The sequence below is a fragment of the Budorcas taxicolor genome, chromosome 25 (assembly GCF_023091745.1).
Source record: "Budorcas taxicolor isolate Tak-1 chromosome 25, Takin1.1, whole genome shotgun sequence".
Lineage (NCBI taxonomy): Eukaryota > Metazoa > Chordata > Mammalia > Artiodactyla > Bovidae > Budorcas > Budorcas taxicolor.
In genome coordinates this window covers 28906260-28930985 of record NC_068934.1, presented here as the reverse complement: position 1 = coordinate 28930985, position 24726 = coordinate 28906260, and the positions used below count along the sequence as shown (strand labels likewise).

The 24726-nt window shown below is 51.2% G+C and overlaps 1 protein-coding gene across 2 annotated transcripts in view; it reads right to left on the bottom strand.

Annotated features, from left to right (window-relative positions):
• Window positions 1-24726, bottom strand: part of PKNOX2 (PBX/knotted 1 homeobox 2) — a 293398-nt gene that overhangs the window by 245030 nt on the left and 23642 nt on the right. The window lies entirely within an intron of this gene.

Here is a 24726-nt window from a genome sequence, read left to right as displayed (position 1 = left end):
GTAAGTAGATAGATAGATAAAAATATAGTTCCTTTCCCTCATCCAGGGAACATTCCATATAGAGAAACACTTATCTACTCCAAAGTAGGAAGATGGTAGTCAAAAGATGCAAGTCTGCTGTTGATTTCTAATTCTGACTGTCATTTTGATCCAGAATAAAATAAACTCACTCATCATCCTCACTTTCTCCATCTGCAGAATAGGTATCCCTCTAATGCAAGGATAAAGAAAAGTGAGAAATTAAAGAGAATTAACGCTTACTTAAGCTTCCCTGGGGGCTCAACGGTAAAGAATCTGCCTGCCAATGCAGGAGACATGGGTTCGATCCCTGGATCAAAGGGAAGATCCCCTAGAGAAGGAAATGGCAACCCACTCCAGTATTTTTGCCTGGAACACTTCGTGGCAAATAGATGGGGAAACAGTGGCTGACTATTTTTTTGGGCTCCAAAATCATTGTAGATGGTGGCTGCAGCCATGAAATTAAAAGACACTCACTCCTTGGAAGGAAAGTTATGACCAATCCAGACAGCATATTAAAAAGCAGAGACATTACTTTGCCAACAAAGGTCCGTCTAGTCAAGGCTATGGTTTTTCCAGTGGTCATGATGTGAAAGTTGGACTATAAAGAAAGCTGAGCGCCAAAGAATTGATGCTTTGGAAGTGTGGTGTTGGAGAAGACTCTTGAGAGTCCCTTGGACTGCAAGGAGATCCACCAGTCCATCCTAAAGATCGGTCCTGGGTGTTCATTGGAAGGACTGACGTTGAAGCTGAAACTCCAATACTTTGGCCACCTGATGCGAAGAGCTGACTCATTGGAAAAGACCCTGATGCTGGGAAAGATTGAGGGCAGGAGGAGAAGGGGACGTCAGAGGATGAGATGGTTGGATGGCATCACTGACTCGATCGATGGACATGGGTTTGGGTGGACTCCGGGAGTTGGTGATGGACAGGGAGGCCTGGAGTGCTGTGGTTCATGGGGTCGCAAAGAGTTGGACACGACTGAGTGACTGAACTGGACTGAACTGAATCCCATGGACAGAGGAGCCTGACGGGCTATAGCCCATGGGGTTGCAAAGAGTCGGACATGACTTAGCAACTAAACACACACACACAGACACACACACCCACAATGCTTACTGATGGTCTCCTTCCAGTGCCCTGTGCTAGGCATCTGACTGACAAAAGTCACCCCATTTAATCCTCACAACCACCTGTGAGATTGATACTGTGATCACCTGATCCCAGATAAGGACACTGTCAGAAATATAAAGTAACTCACCCAAACTTGTACACTTAGGCAGTGATAGAAAGGGGATTCCAACCCAGGCCTGTCGATCCCAGGCCACGTCTACATCACTCACGGCAGAGTTTATCCATGACCCGTGTGGAGGGTGCATCCACCCAGAGGAAAATCCAGGCTGTGCCCAGAGGAATTTGGAGATCCTGAGCTTTGCCCTTTTCTAGAAGTCAGCATGGGGACTGAGGTGACCGACTTGTCCCAGTTTCCCTGAGGCTTTCCAGGTTTCCTTATGCAGGACTCCTAGCCCAGTTCCAGGGCCTCAGTTCCAGGCCAACAGGAACAGCCAGCCTCCCCTGGAGGGAGGCAGCCACAGCTAGAGACCCCGAAAACTCTGAACCCAAGAGCAGGGGCTTCCTGCGAAGGACCACGGCCCCCATGTGCTCCCACTGCGGCGATGGGAGGGCCCAGCTATGTCTGGTCCACCTGGCTGTACGTCCTCCAACACCTCGCCTGCAACTGATTCTCCACACCCAGGTCCTAGCCCATGTTGTCGCAGGGGAAGAACAGCAAACTGTGCGGGGTCCTGCCCCCATCCCCCCATTGCCCCAAATGCAGACTTTGGCCTCAGAACAAGAACAGCATGGACTCCTTCCCTAAAAGATGGCAACCGCCGGGACGAGATGACCTGCTGAAGGCAAGGAGGGCAGATTCCTGGCATTCCAGCCAAGAAGCTGGGCAGTAAGAGCAGAATTTAGGACAGCCCAGAAGTTAGCAAGAAGCACAGCAGGGCCCAACGGGGTGGAGTGTCCTGGCTTCCCAGACCACAGGCACAAACTCGAGCGTGAGGTCACCTCTGTGAAATGCTCTTTCAGTACAAGAGACCACCCCTCTGCTCCCCAGCAGGCTTTGGTGGAAACTTTACTGCATGTTTTCACTCCCCTGCCTCAGAGGGGTCCATCCTCCAGCCTCCCTCCTCCCCCTGGCTTCCCCTCCATCCGGAGAAGGGGTGGGTCACTCCTTCTCCTGGGCCCTACAATAAGAACAAGGATGGGCAAGCAGGTCACAGGAGGCCAAGGGCAGGTGAGGGTAGGAGTGAAGAAAGATGCTGGGGCGCGTGTAGGGTTGCACAGGACACACTCCTTCGAGATTAATCCGTTCGGGGCCTCAGGAGAGGGGCCCTCCACCCCTCCGTTCATTTGTTCTTTCACAACAAAGGTGGCTCTGACCTGCATCTTCTAGGCCAGAACAGTGGGCCCACAACCCACTCATCGCCTCGCCCATCCTCTAGCCAATCCAGCTCATCCCTGTGCTCATGGGCACTTCACTTCACAAATGCCTGAGTTTTCCAGCCAGGCATTTTCAGTGTCCACCAGCTCTGGAACTCTGAGTTTGCCTAACAGCCTCCCTTTCTTCTCAGCATATATCTTTAATCTCCCTTTCCTTTCCTCCCCTCTTAAAAGCAGGCCCCACTTCCTCCTTCCTAAGGCCTCACCTGTGCTCTGACCCTCCGTCCCACATGTCCATCTCTTGTGAGTGTATGTGTATTCATGTGTCTACGGTCTCTCCCTCTGCTCAGGCTATGCCCCTGGACCTGTGTGCATACAGAGTCTCCCAGACCCAGCTATCATGTGACAGACATGTGTGTGTTAGTCGTGTCCTACTCTTTGCAGCCCCATGGACTGTAGCCGACCAGGCTCCTCTGTCCATGGGATTCTCCAGGCAAGAATACTGGAGTGGGTTGCCATGCCCTTCTCCAGGGGATATTTCCAACCCAGGGATTGAATCTGAGTCTCCTGCATTCTAGGTAAATTCTTTACTGTCTGAGCCATCAGGGAAGCCCTGTTACAGGCATGACAGCCCCGCAGACCCATCACCATCACAGATATGAAAGCATAGCAGGAAAAATGATAGCCCAGAAGGCAGGTCTCCCCCCAAGACACATATTGGCCACCGTGTCCCCAGAGACTCCATTTTTTCATCTGCAACGTGGGTGCAATGGCCCCTGTCTGATTCCCCATCCAAGGGTCCTCTGGCAAAGCCAGGCTGACAGCTGGCCATGCCCCCGCACACGCTGGCTCCCCTCACTTCCTCACCCCCATTCATGGCTCTTCTCCCTCTGTACCCTCTTCCCTGGTGATCTTTCGCTTTCATGGTTTTGACCACCAGGCATGGCTCATGGTTTCCACACCTATATCGCAGTCACATCCTCTAAGTGTGCATTCAACTTCCTGATAGACAACATCTCCAACTAAGTATCCCACAGATGCTGGAACTCAAAATGTTTCCTTTTTTGAAAAAAGAATGAAGGAAGAGGGAGGGAAGAATCTGCAGAAGGAGGGAGAAAGGAAGGGAGGGAAGGAGGGGAAAAGGGAGGGAGAGAAGAAGGGAGGGAAGACTCCCAGCCCAGAGGACCTTTTGCTCCTCCTGGATTTCCTGGCAAAGTTGCTGGAAGCACCATCCACCCAGTAGTGGTGTTGTTATTCAGCCGCTCAGTCATGTCTGACTCTTTGCAACCCCATGGACTGCAGCACTCCAGGTTCCCCATCCTTCACCATCTCCCAGAGTTTGCTCAAATTCATGTCCATTGAGTCGGTGATGCTATCTAACCATCTTCTCCACTCAGAACGTAAAGTGAAAACTCAGAAGTCTCCTGGAGCCCTCCCTTCACCTTATTCTCACAAAGCTCTGGGGTCTGGCCCCCACCTTCTAGCCACAGCGCCCCTGTCTCCATCCAGCCCTCCTCACTGCATGCCTGGAGTGCTACGCTAAGTTTCTAACTGGCTTCCTTACATCTAGTCTTGCCCACATTGATCCAGTCTTCTCAGGACGGCCAACATGATCTTTCTAAAACACAAATCTGGCCGAGGCACTTGCCAGCCTAAAATCCCTTAATACCAATGATGGCTACAACTTACTGAGTATTCTCTTTGTTCCAAGACTGCTCTCTTAGCACTCTGTGGTAACTCACCCTCTCAGTTCTCATGAGAGCTCAAGGCAGTCAGTACTATTTTTACACCTTTTTTACAGATTAGGAAATTGAGGCACAAAGAGATGATCGTTCAGCCAAGGTCACACAGATGATGAGACAGAGCTGGACCTGTTTCTCCAATGCTATTTTATGTTGCTCCCTCAAGGGTTCCCCACAGGCTAGATGAAAACGCCAATTTCCTTAGCTGGCATTTGAGGCTCTCCAGGACAACAGAGACTTCCTCCTGCCCCAGAAACCCTGAGATGCTCGCTTGGTACATCCTCAGTTGGCTGGTTGTGTATCTGAGCCTCCATGCACATGACATCCTGGCTTGACTCTCCCCCTCTTGAATTTGGCCACATTTGGACAAACTTCCCCTCAGGTCAGTTTAGACGTCACAAGGGATGGACCCCTCCAGCCCCCCTGACGGCCATCAGCCTGAGCCAGGTGTCCCTCCTTGGTGCTCCACAGCCCCCCACTCCGCCCTTGAACTTCCATCCACAGTTCTCCCCTGGATTGTAGACTCCTCAGGGGTGAGGACTAGGTCTTATTCCCCTCGTCTCTGCAGGGCACAGCATGGTGCCTGGAGTGTAGTAGCAGATGCCCCGTAAGTATTCACTGAGATAAACTCAACTCTGCCTTCCTCAGCTTACCCCATCCCACGGCAGTCATTCCAGATCATCTCGGTGCCCAGCAGTTTCCTTGTTCCAGAATTCCCTCAGCTCAGAGAATCTGCGCCACCTCATTCGGTAATTAATCCATCCCGTCCCATCTTGTGACACCTCCTGCACTGCCATATTCATTATTATTTAACTCTTACATTGTTGCTTTTCTTCTCATGAACCGCCTTCCCAGTTAAAGGATAAACTTGGAGATGGAAGTTAGGGGCTAGATTTCACTTCCTAAATGCTTCCTGGTGGCTCACCAGTAAAGACTCAGCCTGCAATTCAGGAGACCCAGGCTTGAGCGCTGGGTCGGGAAGATCCCCTGAAGGAAATGGCAACCCACTCCAGTATTCTTGCCTGGAGAAACCCATGGACAGAGGAGCCTGGTGGGATAACAGTCCATGGAGTTACCAAGACTCAGACATGACTGAGGGGTTAAACAACAGACAACAAACGCCTTGTACATCTTCAGTGCTCAGTAAATGCATAGTGATGTAACTAAATGTAGCCTGAGGAAGCCGAGGCTGGGCTTAGGGCAATGAGAGAAGAGGGGAGAGACCCTGACTTTAAAGTAAGGGCTGCTTCGAGGGGCCAAAAATCGGGGGCTCAAAGGGGCATAACCTCTGCTCATCCTCATCCCTAGCAAGAGAGTCAGCTGCCGGCTTTGAAATCGATATTTAATTGAATGTAATAAAACACTGAATTAAAATTTTAGATCAGGAGTCACAGTGCATGCATAAAAGCCAAAAATATCGCTCTCTGCCATCCATCAAGAAGCAGCCATCCTGGTCTGCTGGGCCCCAAAGCCCAGTCCCCCTCAGTTGAGCTAAGAAGCATGCAGAGTCTGCAGGCCAAGTGGTAAAGGGGAGAGCCCACCCAGAACCTCAGGGTTCCAGGCATTCGACAAGGGCTCACTCCTCCCCTTCCTCTCCAGAAGCAACTCCATGCCCAGCAACACAGTTTCATTAAAAATAAAAATTATCAAGCCCACTACTGCCAGGCAGAACAGATACAAAAATAAATGCCAAGAACTCAGGCATCGAAAACCATTCATGATTAAAACATGTACTGAATATCTTCTAACTCACTCCTTTCTAGAAGCAACATGTAATGAACACATAACGGGCACAAACTCTGTGCCGGGCCCTGCCTGCTGAGTCTTGGGAACAGAGTCGCCTGCAAAACAAGCCCCATCCTTCCAACAATAAACAACTGCTGTGTACAAGGCACTGCAAGAACGCAAAGGAAGAGGGGACACGGTCCTCGTCCTCCGGGAGTGAGCAGTCTAGCTCTGGAGTCAGGCCCTTTGTGTACGGGTGTGGAGTATTCTCATGGCTGCCATTAGTCCACTTGACAGCCAGTGGCATCAGAGAGCCTGCGCCAAGCACAGTTGGTCCCGGAGCTCAGAGAAGAGGAGGATCACCTGGAGAAGAGGCAGCCTCGGGCAGGTTCCTGGCCTGAGGAAGAGTGTCCTGATGTGTTACAGAAAAGGCATTAGCAGAGCTGGGAGAAGGACAATGCGAGCCTGAAAGGGGGTTTGAAAGTGTTAGTCACTAAGTCGTATCCAACTCTTTTCAAACCCATGAACTGTAGCCTCCCAGGCTCCTCTGTCCATGGCATTTCCCAGGCAAGAAGACTGGAGTGGTAGCCATTTCCTTCTCCAGGGGATATTTCCAGCCCAAGGATCAAACCTGGGTAGCCCAAATTGCAAGCAGATTCTTTCCCATCTGAGCCACACAGGGAGCCCCATAAAAATCTCATCCCACCTTTAAGGCAAACCCCTAGGGGCTGCAATGTAAGGCCAGGAGTGGGGTTTGGACTGGGGTCAATTAACATTCTAAATGGAAACCATATGCCAGGGTGAGGCCCAGGAAAGAAAGGTGATGTCCTTGCAGACATTGTCACCTGGAGGGGAGGTTTGGAACTGGGTGGTCAACCATTCAGGGAACTTTCATTGACAAAACTGGGAAATTCCCAGGGAAATGGATAAGCGGTGATGCTTTGACAGGAATAGAGCAGTTGTTCGAGCCACAGCAACTTTTCACTTAGTGAGCTCGGCACTGCCAAATCCACCAGCCCCAAACTATTCACTATTCACCCTCACCGTGGGTGTGGCCCACAGACCAGCAGCATCAGCATGACCTGGAAGCTGGTTCAATATGCAGGATCTCGGCCCAACCCAGACCTACTCACTCAGAATCTGCGTTTGGCTTCTTTGGTGGCTCAGTGGTAAAGAATTCACCTGCCAGGGCAGGAGACACGAGTTTGATCCCTGAGTTGGGAAGGTCCCCTGGAGAAGGAAATGGCAACCCACTCCAGTACTCTGGACTGGGAAATCCCACAGACAGAGGAGCCTGGTGGGCTACAGTTCCTGGGGTCGCAATGAGAAGGACACAACTGAGAGTCTGCATTTTAACAAGACACTCATGTGTCTCATTTGTACAATAATGCTTGAAAACCGTGTTCCGGGTGGCCCTTTCTCCCCTGGACATCCAACTCCTAGCCACCTTGGCTGCATCCTGAGCCAAACCAAAGCCCTGCCAGCCGCACCCACAGCCCTGCCATGGACTAAACCTCCTCCGCTTAGAAAGCAGGAGGCCGTGGCTTCTTCCCCGTGCAGCTCATCATGGGGGTCAGAGTCTCTAAGATTCAAGCAACTTTGAAAATGAGATTTACTCTCCAGGGTCTGGTCTCGCTCCCTGCCAACCCCCAGTGTATGGATTTCAGGTAAAAAGCAGTTCCAGGAGCCACAGAGAGCAGCACTGATTTTTTTATCCCTTGAACCTACTACCCGCCCTCCAGACAGAGGAATCCAAGAGGCTTGTACTTCTCCCTACAAGGGAAGCAGAGGTCAAGGTAGAGCATTGGTCGGGGGACATGAAGCTTGGGGTGAAAAGGGCCGATGCCACATTGCCCCGGAAATGCCATAGAAATTCTGGAGTTCTGAGTTTTAGTCCCTGCTTCAGGGGCCGGGCAAGCAGACACACACTTCTATCAGCCACACAAGACATCACGTGGATCAGTTTGCTGATGCAGGTCACACGTGGCTTCAAGCATCGTCCTGGTGTGCTAACGAAAGACCACCCCAGCCTGGGTTTCACTAGCCTGACTGTGCTCCCAGAAAGGCCGACAGGGAGGATATTAGGGTTTGTGGCTTGAAACCGTAGACTGGGGGGAAGAATGCCCTCATCAAGGGGATGGGGGTGGACGGGAGAGAAAATCAAGGCCTTGCAGTCCTGTCTTCAGGAACATTTTAGATGCTCTCTTCCCACCCAGCTTTTGCCTTGAAGGGCCAAGGAAGCAGGGAGCCATGGGAAGGAAGCAGGGGCCTGGCTCCCGCTGAGGTGGCAGCACCCTGGCTGGATATCACGCCTGATGAGACAAGATAAATATTGATAATTAGAGGCCAGATGTGGGGTCCCCCCGACGGACCCTCTGTTTTGGGGTTTTTGTGCACGGTGTGTCCACAAGGCCTAGACTCATCCAGTTCCCAGAACTAGAGTATTTCCTCTAAGACTTGAGATGAAGGAAACAGGAAGGAAACTTTACCACAGTGAAATTCCATTATGAGGGTCATATATTTAGGGACTGCAAATGTTTTACCTCATCAGAAAAGGTTTTTTTGAATTCTAAAAAAGAAAAAAAAAATTTATCAGGCAGCCGAGGGCAGGCAGTGAGAGAGCAGTGAGTGCTGCCACTAAGGCCTGACGCAGCCAAACAAATACATTTTTTAAAAGACCACTCTGCTCCTAACCAGGACCTCCCCCCCAGTGCACCTGCCGAGTACCCCCTGCCTCTGGGGGCAGGCATTTCTCCACCTGGCAGTGCAGGTTCCTCAGCTGTGGAGGGTGTAGGAAGATGTAGGGTTTGAGGGGAGAGGCAAGGATCGGGAAATGGAGTCCAGAGACAACTGGGCACGTCCACTCCCTCCCCTTCCACCCCCCTACCAGCATTTGACATTTCCCCAGGACCCAGAGAGACCAGGGCTGATGCCCCTGGAGGCATGGGGGTGGGGGAGTCACAGCTGCAGCCCGGCAGGCCCCTAGCATGTCTGGGGTGAGATGGGGGGCTCTCTTGGGGATGCCATTCAAGCCCTGTCTTTTGGGGGAAAAAAGCCAAAGAAAAACATGTATTTATAACATGAACTTCCCTCCGCTCCTTCCCCTCAGCTAACTGATTAATTAAATGAATACAAAGGCCGTCTTGTTGGGAGCCCCAGCCGCACGGACCCTCTGTGTTTTCTTTAAGCCGGCCTAGCAAACAGGAAACAAAAGGCTTAATTCTGTCTGGTTTCATGAAGGGGGCTGTATGTCACAGCCAGAGGCTGGGGCTCTGCCAGACCCCGCGGAGCAGCCACAAGGCAACTCGTGACCCCCAGCCCCCTAGCTGAGCCCATCGCCCCTCAGACACCTCTCTTCCCCAAACCAGAGCTGATGCCAGGCTAGCCAGGCTCTAGGGGGAAATGACTGCATGCAGGAGAGAAACTAAAAAGAGAGCTGGGAGAAGGCTCTGGAAGAAAACCTTCAAGGGAGTGGAGGAATTGGATCCACGGGGTCGTTCACAGGGGGAGAGTGGGAGGGTGTGCTCAAGCTGGGGCTTTCCTCATGAGTGATATGAAAAATGACCATTTCCAAGCTGTCTTACTTCCTATTCCGGAGCCTCTCAAATAGTCTTCAGCTTGGCTGCACACAGGTATCCCAGCCTCCCTCCACAGGTGGAAACTGCAGCTCGGAGAGGGACCAAGGTGGGTAGTCCCAGCACAGCACGCCCCCCAGAGCTGCCTTCTCCCCAAGGCTTTGCCCGCTCTTCTGCGGCCAGGCCTTGCGGACACTTTCCACGTTTTCTGGGAGTCACCAGAACTTTAATGGGGAGGAGGTAGGCTGCTTTTCTTCTTCAAAGGAGGAAAGCGATATTTGGGAAGGATCAGAGCTGCCCTGCTGTAGTTCCAGCTTCCCAGGTGGCGCTAGTGGTAAAGAATCTGCCCGCAAGAATCGTAGCTTTGATCCCTGGGTCTGGAAGGTCCGCTGGAGAAGTGCATGGCAACCCACTCCAGTATTCTTGCCTGGAGAATCCCATGGCCAGAGGAGCCTGGGGGCGTACAGTCCATAGCATCACAGAGTCGGACACGGAACGACTGAGCATGCACACTGTAGCTCCAAAGTGCCCCAAGGGTTGTTCTCAAAAGTTTACGGGACCAAAGGGCATGGCCCCAGCACACCTCCCCATTGCTCAGCCCTAACCCAGAGAAGACAAAGAAGACACCACTTCCTCCTCAAGGGGGTTGCAGGACACAATCGATAGCAATTCAGCCCCAACCTAAGCTCCCAGCTCAGAAAGCGTTTCTGGAATCAAAGGCCTGGGAGGCCTGGGAGAAGGAAAGAGAATGAGGTGGTGGTCTGAGAATGTCGTGGTGATCTGAATCTAGGTCAGCGGTCTGAGCTCAGGAGCCTGGTCGAACCTTCTACTTTAGAGCCTCTCAGATCACTTGGCTCTATGATCTTTACAGAATTTCTGGATGTGCACGTGTTCTAGGCTCTAAGAAGACAACACTGTATAAAAAGAGACAGAACCTCGCTCACGTGGAGCACACATCCCTTTGGAAGAGAGAGCAAGAAAGCAAACACCCCACCTAGCCCTCCATTCACTCATTTGCTCAACAGTTGCTTATCCAGAGAGCTGGGATGCCTGTAGTGATCAACCCACACACTCTCCTTGACCTCCTGGAGCCTGTCTAAGGGGCAAGTCAGACCACACAAATAAAGATTCAACTGCAAATGGCCTCGATGAAGAAGACGGCTCTGGCTTCCATGCAGAAGAGAGATCGGGGCACGAGGCTGAATGGGAAGCCAGTTGGAGGCACTGCAGGGGCCAGGCTGACAGCAGAGATCTGGCCGAGGGCATGGCATGGGGAGTGCAGAGCTATGGTGGGGCCAAGACTTACCTTAGACCCTAAGTCAAACGGACAGGATTGGCTATGTGGAAATGGGGGAAAGCGCAAAGTCAAGGGTGCCCTGGTTTTCAGTTCAAGCAACCTGGTGAATGCTCCTGCTGTCCTCTGGGATGGGGCAGGCTGGGGAGGTGCAGACTAAGTTGAGGGGAAGGAGAGCAAGTTGGGGTGACATTTCTGTCCCACACTGACTCCAGTTCTTGGAAGAGAATCTCTGCTCATCACTTTGTCTTATTCCTTCTGTGACTAATGACTGAGACCAGGAAAGCAAAATGCCTTGACAGCGGGGACCTTTGGCCTCACCTCAGTTACACCTGCGAGGCAGGGAGGCCGGGGGCCAGGACCCGGCGCTGTGCCTTGAATTGTGTGCCCCTCGGGTACCGCTTTCAGAGGACATCAGTGTCGCTGCTGTGTAGACGGGGAGCCTGAGCCTCCTGCCATGGGTACCAGGGGCCCGGGTTCCCTCTGTGAGTGGACACGGCCTGCATCATAGCCAACCCACAGAGCATCACAGAGAGACCTGGGAGCCACACACAGCTTCATCTCGGACGGCGAGATGCATCATGCCGTTCTGTTTTGACTTAACCTCCTGGTTTGGTTTTTCTCAGATGGATAATAAATTTAATTTGTACTGAATGAATGTGAGAGGGTGGCAGGGGCACCTGGACCTGAATGACAGTGAGAAAAAAAAGGGTTTGCAGCGAGGAGAAGCTCCCTCCTGGCAGACAAGGAGCAGCCTGCATCCCACTCCAGCCAGGCTCCTCGGCCTCTTCAGAGTAGACAGGGGCCTGGGTGGGTGACCAGGGCCAGGGCAGCAGAGGATGGTCAGATGAAACATCAGTCAGGTACCACCTGGGGGTGAGCTGAGGGCAGAGGCGTGGGGACTCTAACAACCACCAATGAGAAGGAGAAAGACAGGAAAGAAGAAGGAGGGTGAGGAAGAGACAGGGGAAGAGGCAGGCGGGGAGCAGGGCCAGCCAAGGAACAGAGAGGGGAAGTGGGTAGCCAAGTGAGTGGGATGGGGGAAAATCTTGTCTGAAGAGTCTGGAGGTCAGATCTGCAGGGTTAGGATGCAAGGCCGCTGGCTGTCACAGGTCAAAGGGACTCAAAGGAAGCCGAGACAGAAACAAACCTACCCTGGTGAATGTGCCCAGGTTCATCTGTGCTCAAGTCAAGTTGACCTTGGCACTCAAATCACCAGGCAACGATGGGCAGGAATGAATGTGTTAAAGTAGAACCCAAAGCAAGTTTTGAAGGGAGGACTGGCCCCCTCCTCTGCTACCCCCACCCTTCTTATCTCTTGGGGAAGGCACCAACAGGGAAACCAAGGCGGAAAGGCTGGTCCCTGGGGTGTATTAGCTGTTCCTCACCACCCCTTTGCCTTTCTGCACTTTCCATCCAAAAAGCTGGCGGAAGCAAGGATTCCAGACAGAATTCTTTGTCCCCTTGGGAGGGAAGCCTGCTATAGAAATTGTGGTGGAATATCTGGACTCCTCCAAATGAGACGTCCACTCTAAACTCCAATTCATCTCTCTCTGGTCAGTAGACTTGAGAGCCCCCAGCAAGTCCTGGGAAGACGGCCCTCCAGGCCTTAGCCTGACCACAGGTTGGCAGACACAGCCAGGATGCCCAACCCTCCCAAGCTTCTTGCTGTTCAGCCCCTTAGTCAGGTTTGATTCCCTTTGCAATCCCACGGACTGCAGCATGCCAGACTTCCATGTCCATCACCAACTCCTGGAGTCTGCTCAAACTCATGTCCATCGAGTCGGCAATGCCATCCAACCTCTCATCCTCTGTTATCCCCTTCTCCTCCTGCCTTCAGTCTTCCCTAGCATCAGGGTCTTTTCCAATGAGTCAGCTCTTTGCATTAGGTGGCCAAAGTATTGGAGCTTCAGCTTCAACATCAGTACTTCCAATGAATATTCAGGCTTGATTTCCTCTAGGATTGACTGGTTTAATCTCCTTGCTGTCCAAGGGACTCCTAAGAGTCTTCTCCAACACCACAGTTTGAAAGCATCAAGTCTTCTTTATGGTCCAGCTCTCACATCTGTATGTGACTACTCAAAAAACCATAGTCTTGACTATACCTTGAGGTCCAGACAAAGAATCAACTGCCTCCCAGAGGGCCCTCCACTGGCCCACAAGCCAGGATTATGCTGCTAAAGTGTCACACGGGGAGGTTACAGCCAGGTTTCCCGGGATCCTCCAAGCTGCAACCCACAGCTGTGGTGTGGTCCCCAGAGACAGCTGCAGGCGTCTGTGTGCAGGGCAGTGTAAGCAGGGGTGGAGGTGACCCAGCCAGAGGTCACCATGATCCTTTTCCAGGAATCCCACAAGCTCTATGCACAGAGAGCTGCTGCGAGAACAACCCCAACTCCCTTACTGACCCCAACTCTACAGCAACCCGGGACCTCTGGGGATGTGCACTCCTCCTTGACGACTCTCAGCTCACTCCTGCTGCAGCTGCTGTGTGGAACCTCGGCCTGGGTCTCTTTCTTCCCTGCCGGAGGCAGGCAAGGCTCTGAGGCACAGTTATTTATTACTAACAAATCCCCAATGGGAGAATGCTCCCTGTCTGTGGCCTCAGTGGAGACTGGAGGGAAGCTGAAGACCCCCGGTGAAGGCTTGGGCAGGACCTCTTTCTCAGGTGGGTATGGAGCAGAAGAGCTTTTTCCGGGGCCCCAGTCAAGTAGAGATTCAGAAAGACCCTGGGGCAGAGACAGTCACAGGACACCAAGAGCATCCTCTGGGCTGTGCTCACTGCCCACCCCAGAGGCTGGGCAGTAAATAAATGAGTCTGAAGGTCAGAGTGGCTGTGCCTGAGAAATTGCATCTTCCTCTCATCCTAGATACAATGAATTACACAAGGACTGGGGTCTCCCCAAGCGCCATCAGTCAACACCCGCCCTCTTCAACCACACAAGGCCTCTGCCCCCTCAGAGACACTGGGCCCTGGCTGGGGCTGGCTTCTACAGTAGCTCCATCTGGCAGAGCTTCCTGCAGTGATGGACACGAGGTGACTAAACTCTTGCAGTGTGGCCAGGGAGACTGAGGAACCGAGTTTTTCATGTGATCTCATTTTAATTCGCTGAAATGTTTTAAATTTTTTATTTTTTATTTTTTTGGCTTGTGGAATCTTAGTTCTCCCACCAAGGACTGAACCCAGGCCCATAGCAGTGAAAGCGCTGAGTTCTAACCACTGACTGCCAGGGAATTCTGGCTCAGAGCGTCTGCCTACAATTGTAAGCGTCTGCCTACAGTGCGGGAGACCTGGGTTCGATCCCAGGATCGGGAAGATCCCCTAGAGAAGGAAATGGCAACCCACTCCAGTACTCTTGCCTGAAAAATCCCATGGACGGAGGAGCCTGATAGGCTACAGTCTACAGGGTCACAAAGGGTCAGACACGACTGAGCGACTTCACTTTCACAGTCCCACCATGGTGGCTACCATAGTCTTACCACACAGGGTAAGAGCCAATGGTCTCAGGGAAGAACATTCGCCTTTCCAGCTCTGACACAAGGCCTCCTCTCTACGTGATGAAGCACAGGGGCCCTGCCTGGGGGAGGCATGTTGTCAAGTCCCTTTAGTCGTGTCCGACTCTTCGTGACCCTATGGACCACAGCCCGCCAGGATCCTCTGTCCATGGGATTCTCCAGGCAAGAATCCTGGAGTGGGTAGCCATTCCCTTCTCCAGGGGATCCTCCTGACCCAGGGATGGATCCCACATCTCTTGCATCTCCTGCGTTGGCAGGCCGGTTCTTTACCACTAGTCCGGGGGAGGAGGCATGCTTTATCCTCATAGTCTCAGGGCCACTTCCTTCCGGGAGCCTTTGAAAGCAAGCAGCAGCTCTATACTTAGAATCATGGAAAATTAACTTGGATGAGACCTTGGCCATGACCAGATCCAACTCCTCTGCTCTACTGATATGGGAATCCAGGCCCAGAGAGGTGAGGCAGCTGGCCAAGGTCACACAGGAAACTGTAGCAGGGCCAGCAGAAGCCAGGCTTGACGTCACTGCTCTATGACCCCCTCCCTCCCTGGACTGCCTCCAAACCCCAGTGTACCCTCCCTGGCTGCCACACTTCCACCCCCGTAGAGACTGGAAATTCTCAGTGAGGGAAATACACAACACTCCATGAAGGTGCAGGGGAGACCCCCTGGGTCTGGTGACAGGCTCAGAAGATGGACTTGACGGAAGCATCTGATGGGCTCGGGCCCTGCTCAGGCTCTGTCCGGAGTCACCATTCCTCAGGGGACGCCTAGCCCAGCCCCTGACATGCAGTCAGCACTCAGCAACATGAGTGAATGAGAGGAAAAAAATGAACAAACTCAGGGCCAAGTTTGGGGCACACCCAGGGATGCACAAGCCCAGGAAAAATGACCTGTGACCCTCCCGTTGGCTCAGAGTCTGAGAGGAAACCCCACCCACACTGTTTCCAGGTACAAGCCTTGAAATAGGGAAGTGTCCCTTCGAGGAATTCTGGCCTAATCCACACGTCCAATACACAGAGAGAGCCTCCCAGGACATCCGTCTCCAGCTTCCCAAGCAGACCCCGTGGTGGCATAGCGCAGATGCCCTCAGCCGGGACAGAGGCCCTGAACCGAGTGCTGGTGACCTGGAGGCCCCAAATCCTAGCGATCCCCCCTGGATGCTGTCAATACACTTTGTGTGTGTGCGTGCGTGTGTGTGTGTGTGTACGTTTTTCTTGGGCTAGAATCCATTATTCTTCCACACTCTCCAAGAAGCCATGACACCCAAAATCAAATTTGGAAGTTGGAGAAATGATCGGGCATTGCTCACAGAACTCCTCCCCCAGATATTTGCACGGGGCCTCAGAGTCAGCACCCATAAAAAGAGACCCTTGTCCCACGAGAACCTCGCTCTTTTCATGGCTAGGATGTCACTCCCTCAACTCTTCAGGCTGGAGATTCCACCCCAAGGCAGTCTCCCAGTACCTGGTCAATCACCAGGTTCTACTGGTTCTACAGAGCTCTCAAGTCCATCCTGTCGCCCATTCCTCCCACTCTAACCTGGACCCCACCCCCTCTCCCATCACTGCCCAACTCCCACCAAGTTCATCCCCTTGCTCCTGCCTCTCAGGTCTCCCAGCACAAACCATCCATATCTTCTTAAAAACGTCAGTTTTACGATATTATTCATCTGCTCACAATGTTAAGAACTGGAGGTGGGAAAACCATGTGTCTTGAACCCATATCTTCAGCCAGGCAACAAAAGGATGGAAGGTGTAACAGAAAGAACTTAGGCTTGGGAGTCAGACCAATCCTGGTTCAAATTCTGGTTCTGCCTCTTCCAAGTTGTGTGTTACTGAGCAAGTTATTCGACCTCTCTGAATATCAGTTTTTACACCTTTATGCATGCTAAGTAGTTTCAGTCATGTGCGACTCTTTCCACTCCATGGACCCTCAGGCTTCTCTGTCCATGGGATTCTCCAGGCAAGAATACTGGAGTGGGTTGCCATGCCCTTCTCCAGGGGATATTCCTGACCCAGGGATCGACGCTGCATCTGTTACGTTTCTTGCATCAGCAGGCCAGTTCTTTACCACTAGCACCACCTGGGAAGCCCTCTTACACGTATAAAATGGAGTAATAATAAATACCTTCCTTAAAGAAGCAGTATTTCTGGCATAGTGGTAAGAACTCAGAAACCAGACTCCTCGGGTGCCAATCCTGTCTTCCCAAATGCCTAGCTGTGTGACCTTGGGCAAGTTCCTCAACCTCTGCATGCCTCGGTTTAATTTTCTATAATATCAGAGGATAATAATAGTACCTACCTCATAGAAGTGCTGTGAGGACGGAGTTCATGTGAAGAGCTCAGAACAGGGCCTGGCGCAGAGTAAGGGCCGCATTCCCTTTAGTTATTATTACTGGTAGGATTTGTGGTGATAATGAAATTAGGAGCATACAAAACGCTTTGCCCACTGCCAGCCAAATCATCGATGCTCAATAGGTGACAGCATCTTTCCCTTCACTAAAATGTGCTGAATGAGCTCGTTTTAAACTCGTGGAGTTCACAGTGGCAAAATATCCAAGGGTGAGCACTCCAGCAGAAGCAGTTAGAGGAGGAATGAGGCTTAGAGGGAAGCTGAAGGAAGGGTGGGATTCAGGGGACTCACCCACATCCCCAAGGAAGGGCTGAACATCCCCCTCTGTCAGCCAGTATAATAGAGTGATCCCACCTCAGGGTGGGAGGGGCAAGAGGGCCGAGGCCCCCACAGTGCAGTGAGGGCCCTCCTGTGGGTACATGGGGGACTGGGGTACAAACCGCCTTCCTCTGAACCCCCAGGACTACTGGACAGCAGCCTCCCCGGGAGACCGCTAGAAAAGCCACCTGAGTCATCTCCTGATGAGAGGCGTCAGCAAAGGCCAGGAGAGGATTACTGCTCCCGAGGAAGGTTGGGGTGGGAGCAGGCCTGGAGGTGGGGAAGGGGGTGCCAAGGAGCCCTTACCCAGGGTTCAGAGGATCCTGGTGGGAAAGGAGGAGCCGAGTTCCCAGGGTTCCCACGGCCTGCCCCGCATGACAGAGCAGAGCTTGGCGAGGCGCGCCAGAGGCACCGCCACTGGACTTTGGAAAACCCTGAGGCATCACGTTGAGCCTGGCCGTGCCCCTTCCTCTGGGGCCCTGCCCACAGTTCCGAGCTTGGAACAGCTACCAACCAGCCCTGGGATGTTTGTTGTCTAAGCTTGGGACGGGCTCTCACAGCCATCATTCTCCTTGATACAACACCCCAGTGAGAAACCTCTAATTGTACCCCCATCCTGCAGATGAGGACACTGAGGCTTAGAAGGTTCCACCTGGAACATGCTCCTTTCCAGCCTGAAATCCTGGTCTCTAGCGGCTCTGACTTTCCGGCTTGCTACATCTCACAGCACCAGAAAGGACCCTGGACCAGGTTCGCACAGTGAATTCCTGCCATACACCAGTTTCTGTTCCCAGGCCAGTGTCCCTCTCCATCTCCACCCCAGGGCCCCCTCCTGGGGTTTGAAGAGGGGGCAGGAGGGAGTCCGGGTTAACTCGGGCACAGGACAAAGCTGCCAAGCCTCTCTCGTAACCAGGAAGAACTGACTGTACGTTATGCACACATTTGTAAGTTATGAGCATCCCGGAGAGAGAAAGAGGCACATAAATTAAAGTGGCCAACTTGTATGCACACATGCACACAGGCACGGGCAGAAGGCTGGCTTTAAATGGTAAAAATTAGCAGCTTGAAACAGTAAAAAAACCTCAACTTTGCCTCAGAAAGATGCAGGGCAACTTCACAGAGTTTTATGTGGCCCATAAATTAGAGCTGAGAAAGGGCCTCTGCAGACTCCTTGGGACAGACGGGGCTTTCCGCCGTGCAGATAGGCGGCGTGGCAGCATTACAAATGTCCCGAGCAGTTTATATACAACAGCACAGCGTGAGTTTGCTGGGGGATATTGGAGCTGGTAATTGCTATTCTAAAACTGGCCTTGTAAGCTTGAAGAAATGTTTTGAGGGTGGGGAAAGAGCCAATTTAAGAGCTTTATAAAGCCGTAAATGCCTTCCGAGCAAACCAAACATAATCTGTCTGGGGAGACAGGTTGTCCCTCGAACCCAATGGCGGACCCCGCAGGGCTGCACAGGGGGGTTACCCTGCATGCCCCACTGCAGCAAGTGGGTCACCTGTACGGAGACAGGGGACTGTTCAGATGACCGCGGTGCTTCGAAGTCTCCTCTGGGGCAGGCTGCCCTCAGGGTACTTTGGGACAAGCTTCCCATCCGAAACCCCACTCAGCTACTTTCTCCGCCAGCCAGTGATGTTTCCTTCACCACCACCATCTGCCCCCCGCGTACCCCCGCCCCCCACCACACACACACACAGGACCAGCTGGGCCTGCTTCTTACGTGCTGACCAAGTGTTCCACTTCCTGTGGCCCTCAGCAATAGGGAGGGGCTGGAGACCCCAGAGACATGGCAGGGAGTCCTCCAACTTGGCCTCGGTTCCACCCAGAAAGGGGCTTTGTAAGAATTAAGTTAGGAAATGGACATAAAGCACCTGCCACATGGCACTCAATAAAGCATAGCTATTATTACTTTATGGTTGCTGTTACTTAGGGGAGGAGCGTGTGCTCTGGGTAAGAGGCTCCCTCAGGCTCCCGGTTCAGGTCGCTGGTCGTCATTGGAGAGGCCCCAGGCATGGATGCCGCTGGCTTCCCGGGAAACCATTCCAGCGCCTGTTTCCTGACTTAACTTGCCCTTATCTCCCCCAGAGGCCCGCAGACACATTCTTTCTCCAAGTCCCTGCCCTCACCTCGAAGCTCTGCCAGGACTCCAGAGTCCTTTTCTAATCCTCTGTCAGCTCAGAGCCTCTTCACGCCCTGAAACGTGTGAATTTCCCAAGGTTTATGGCTGGAAAAGCCAAGACCTGCCGGACTAGAAGCAGCCAGACGCCTGCCCTCCCCTCCTCTGCCCTCCCCGGCCCCCTCGGCCTCCCTCTCACGGTCTCTCCCACGGTGCCTCCACCACGATAATCCCACTCTCCTTTCGGATGTCAATATTTCATATTGGAAAACAAAAGCCATATAATGCACAATTACCCACTTTCCATTGTGTTTTAACAGCTCTACTGCCAGCGTGAAGCACCGCACAGGAGCAGTAGAGAGGGATTCGAGATCAGGCTTCCAGTGAAATGTGTTTTTAGTTATGCGTGTGTTCATAGTTTCTGCAACACCTTATTAAAGTTGAAAGCTATATATAACGGTGTTACCGGTGGCACTTCTCAACACTGCTCAAGTCGGGCTTCCTTACCGCCCGAAGTAAATGTGACCCACCCGCCTCCAAGCGGACACCTCCTGAGACCTCCTTTGCCCCTCCTGAGCTCTCCCCCACTCCCCACACTCCTTCTGAAAGAGGCATGTGTCTTAGAGAAGAGACATTCTTCTAACACTCTTGCAGGTGGCTTTCTATGACAGACATCTTACTACCTAAATCGGGAGCTCAGAGATCTTCCTACCGACCCCTCCCCCAAAACTCTCACATAGGAACAATCTAGGCCTGACTGCTCTCCCCACATAATTATGCCAAGCAAGTTTCATCTCTGGGACTCTGCTAAGGCCGTTTCGTCCTCCTGGTTTGCTCAGGTTCTTTGCCTGTGCCTTCTAAACGCCTACTCATGCTTCGAAAGTGTTGTAATCCACTCACAAAATAAAATCAACGCAGGTGGGAACCAGGTATTGGGGAAAGTACAGCCACTTCCTGTACGGGGAATCGGTGCCAGGACCCCGTGGGTACCCAAATCTGCGGATGCTCAAGTCCCTTGTGTAAAATGGTGCCGCATTTGTAGATAACCTAGCCCATCCTCCTGTATACTGTGCTTTGTGCAGGCATGCGTGCTAAGTTGCTTCAGTCGTGTCCAACTCTTTGTGACCCCATGGACCCTGCCAGACTCCTCTGTTCATGGTATTCTCCAGGCAAGAATACTGGAGTGGGTTGCCATTCCCCCCTCATACTGTACTATAAATCATCTCTAAATGGCTTATAATACTTAATATAATGTAAATGATATGTAAATAGTTGTAAATACAATGTAAATGCTATGTAAATAGTTGCTGGCATGTGGCAAATTCAAGTTTGGCTTTTTGGAACTTTCTGGATTTTTTAAAAAATACTTTTTGATCCACGGTTGGTTGAATCCACGGATATGGAACCCTCAGACAGAGAAGGCCTGCATTTGATTCCTGTCTGTGCCATTTGCAGAGCTGGGTCACCTTGAGCAAGTCTGTTGATGTCTTTTGTGTTCATTTTTCTGTTCAGCTACAAAATAAGAGTCTGAACTACCTGATTATAAGGGTCCTTCCAATCCTTCCAATCGCAGGATTCCTAGATGAGCACTGATTCAGGGTTTCTGGGAAGAATTTCTTTATACCTACCAGGCATCCAGTCCCATCACTTCATAGCAAATAGATAGGGGGAAAAAATGGAAACAGTGGCAGATTTTATTTTCTTGGGCTCCAAAATCACTGCAGACGGTGACTGCAGCCATGAAATTAAAAGATGCTTGCTAATTGGAAGAAAAGCTATGACCAACCTAGACAGCATATTAAAAAGCAGAGGCATCACCTTGCTGCAAAGGTCCACATAGTCAAAGTTATGGCTTTTCCACTAGTCATGTATGGATATGAGAGCTGGACCATAAAGAAGGTTGAAAACCAAAAAACTGACGCTTTTGAACTGTGCTGCTGGAGAAGACTCTTGAGAGTCCCTTGGGCAGCAAGGAGATCAAATCAGTCAATCCTAAAGGAAATCATTCCTGAATATTCATTGGAAGGACTGATGATGAAGCTGAAGCTCTAATACTTTGGCCACTTGATGTGAAAAGCCAGCTCATTGGAAAAGTCCCTGATGCTGGGAAAGATTGAGAGCAAGAGGAGAAGGGAGAACAGAGAATGAGATGGTTGGATAGCATTGCCAAATCAATGGGCATGAGTTTAAGCAAACTCCAGGAGATGGTGAAGGACAGGGAAGCCTGGCGTGCTACAGTCCGTGGAGTTGCAGAGTCAGACACAACTTAGCAACTGAAAAACAACAACCAGGCACTTGGTGCCATAAGGAATATAAGCATGAATAAGACTCAGCTCCTGGCCTCAAGAAGCCTGCAGTTTCATTGCGGAGAAAGGTCTATGAGAACCAATGTGAAATTACCACAAATAGTTGCAGCCCTTGTGCAAGAGAGTAATATATGGAAAGTCATGAGGCAGTACGTGATTAGATGCTAAAAGAGTTGCACAGCAATAATTGCTTGAGGCGGAGGAGTTCAGAGGAGGAGGGAGCCCCGAGGGAGACCTAGCCACAGAATACTGTATGGAGAGGTGGGCGCCCGCGCTGGGCTGAATGACACACGGACAGGGATTGCATTTGTGGGGACTGCCAAGCAGGACCTCTTCATGAGCATGCGTACTCACTCGCTAAGTCGTGTCCAGCTCTTGCGAACCCGTGGACTGAAGCCCACCAGGCTCCTCTGTCCATGGGATTTCCCAGGCGAGAATACTGGAGTGGGCTGCCATTTCCCTCTCCAGGGGATCTTCCCGACCCAGGGATTAAACTCAAGTCTCCTAAATTGGCAGGCGGGTTCTTTACCACTGAGTCACTAGAGAAGTCCTTCATGAGCAACAGTGGCTCCTAAAGAGCAGGTCAGGGGACAGGGCACTGACTGATGAGAGTATAAATTTTAGAGAACTCAAAAGGGAGAAGACAAAAGCAGAGGCTGAGTTACAAAGGATTTTAAGTGCCAGACTCAGGAGCCTGACTTACGTGTTATTATCCAGCAAGGGATCAACAGAGTGAGCACAGAACATTGTCTTTTGAAAGGACGAATCAGGCAACAGTTTGCAGAGTGGACTGGAAGTAAGGAGACCAGACAGAAGGCAACTGCAGCAGTCCGGGCAGGAGGTGACAGCATCTGAGCCAGGATGGTGGCAGTGAGGATGCAGTGACATGCCATTTTAAAAATTTTATTATTAGAGTATAATTGCTTTACCATGTTGTATTAGTTTCTGCTGTACAACAATAATCACATATATGCCCTCCCTCTTGAGCCTGCTTCCCACCCCTCTAGGTCATCACAGAGCACCAAGCTGAGCTCTCTGTGCTACACAGCAGCTTCCCACTAGCCATCTAATTTACACACAGTAGCGTATATATTATATATGTTATATATGTCAATACTACTCTCTCAAGCCATCCCCCCCTCTCCTTCCCGCACTGTGTTCACAGGTCTGTTCTCGGTGTCTCCATCTCTATTCCTGCCCTATAAATAGGTTCATCAGTATTATTTTTCCACATATATGAGTTAATATACAAATTTGATTTTCTCCTTCTAACTTACTTCCCTTTGTATGGCAGACTCTAGGTCCATTCACATCTCTACAAATGACCCAATTTTGTTCCTTGTTATGGCTGGGCAATATTCCATTGAATATATATACCACGTCTTCTTTATCCATTCCTCTGTCAATGGGCATTTAGGTTGCTTCCATATCCTGGCTGTTGTAAATAGTGCTGCAGCGAACACTGAGATCCATGTGCCAGGCATGGAGAGGGATGGGAGGACAGCCTCGGCCTCTGAAAGTTACAGACTGGCTGCTCAGTTACTTATCACCTGAAATTGGACACTTTAGATGATGATAGGAGAGCCATTACAATCACACTGGGACAACAGGCTTAAGCCAGGACGGTCCTGGGCAAACCAGAGAATGAAGCGGCGGGGGGAGGAGAGATGGACTCCAAGGCTTCAAGCCTGCAAGCATGGAGTTGACAGGGACAGGTGGGAGGGTGGTAGCACAGAGCAACAGAGAAGTAAGTGATGAGAGCTGTTTGTCGAAATTGAGTGTCCGAGCAGATTTTGAATTCTATAAAGACAAGAACTCCCTCTAATCTGCATTATCACAAAGGTATTTACTAAACTGAATTGAGACAATAAAGACCTTCTGAATTTAATCTAAAGAGGACCGGTTGTTGGGGAAATAGGAGGCAAGGTTACCCCTCTCCCCTCAGCTTTGTTTGTTCGTATGCATGTTTTTAGAATTTCAGTAGCTGTGCCTCTTGGTGGGCTCATCCTCGTAGCCATCTGCAGCCCAGGGAAGTCTCATCATGAACTGATGATTCTAATATTGCTGAAAACATAAATGGGGCATCGAAATGGCCGGCGCTGGCAGGAGACTCAGTAAATCTGGCTCCAAGCAGGACAGAGGGAGCAGGGAAGTAAATTCACCAGGTCCCCCTTCCAACTAAAATGCAGAAAATGAGGCAAAAAAAAAAAAAAAAAAAAGGAAAAGGAAGGGAAATTCAACCCCCTCAAGATCAAGAGAGCAAACATGTACTCTTCCCCTGTCCTGGGCTGACATGGACTTTTGTGTGAGGACTCAGAAAACCTAAGACTTTTCTACAGGCTGCCTCCCACCATCTTCTTCCCACAGTCGGCATTCTCTATTCCAGGATCATGTCCGCCCTTTCTCTATGGAAAACACACAAGTCCACCAACTGGGTCTTGTATCATTGTCCAGAATAGGATCTTACAGAGCTCCAGTGACCCAGAAATTTGAGGCAGAAACTAACCATTGGCTATGAATTATCCAAGTACCTGTGGCTGCAGTTTCGCGATAAAGCTAATCTCCCTAAGAGTGTTGATTACTCCTGAGTTAACAACACAGGGTTTGGGGTAGGACAAAGTTGCCTGGCCCAGTACTTCTTGAGCTCCAAGTATGGTGCTCCTAATTCTCAGAAAGCTTTCCCCCTTGGAATCGCCTGATGGAATCAAGTCCCCAAGTCTCTCTAGCGGATCTGGTGACATCAACAATGTGAAAGAAAAAGGATGCTGTGGTTTGCAGTGGCCCTCGACATTTTTTCCACTGCTCGCCTCTGCAGTTTGCAGCAAGCTCTGTAGTCACGGTGAATCCTTGCAGCAACGATTCCCTACTGGGGTCAGATCACCCCTGAATGAGTGGTCAGTCAGGATGGGCTAAGGGGTGGCAGTGTCTTTAAGAACGCCTTCCTTCCCTCCACCCCCAGGGAGGTTCTGAAACACCCTGCAAAGAAGGGCAGTTATCACTCTCTCCCCTTAAAAATTACTGGACAGAAAAGAAGTCAATTTACAAATCAGGAAAGTCCTCATACACATCTAACTTCTTTTGAATATCTGCCTGCTGTATAAATCACCTTGCCCCATAGCCTTCCTTTCCTCACCTCTAAAATGGGGGAGGTAATAATAAAAAACCCGCTTCCATGGGCTGTCATGGGATCAAATGATGTAATGCAAGTGCCAGCCACATAGCAGGAACTCAACAGTTGGTCGGGGCGGGGGGTGTTAGTTCATCTAACATTTTATTAGTGTGACTGGTGTTGCCATAAAATTAATATTTTTGAAT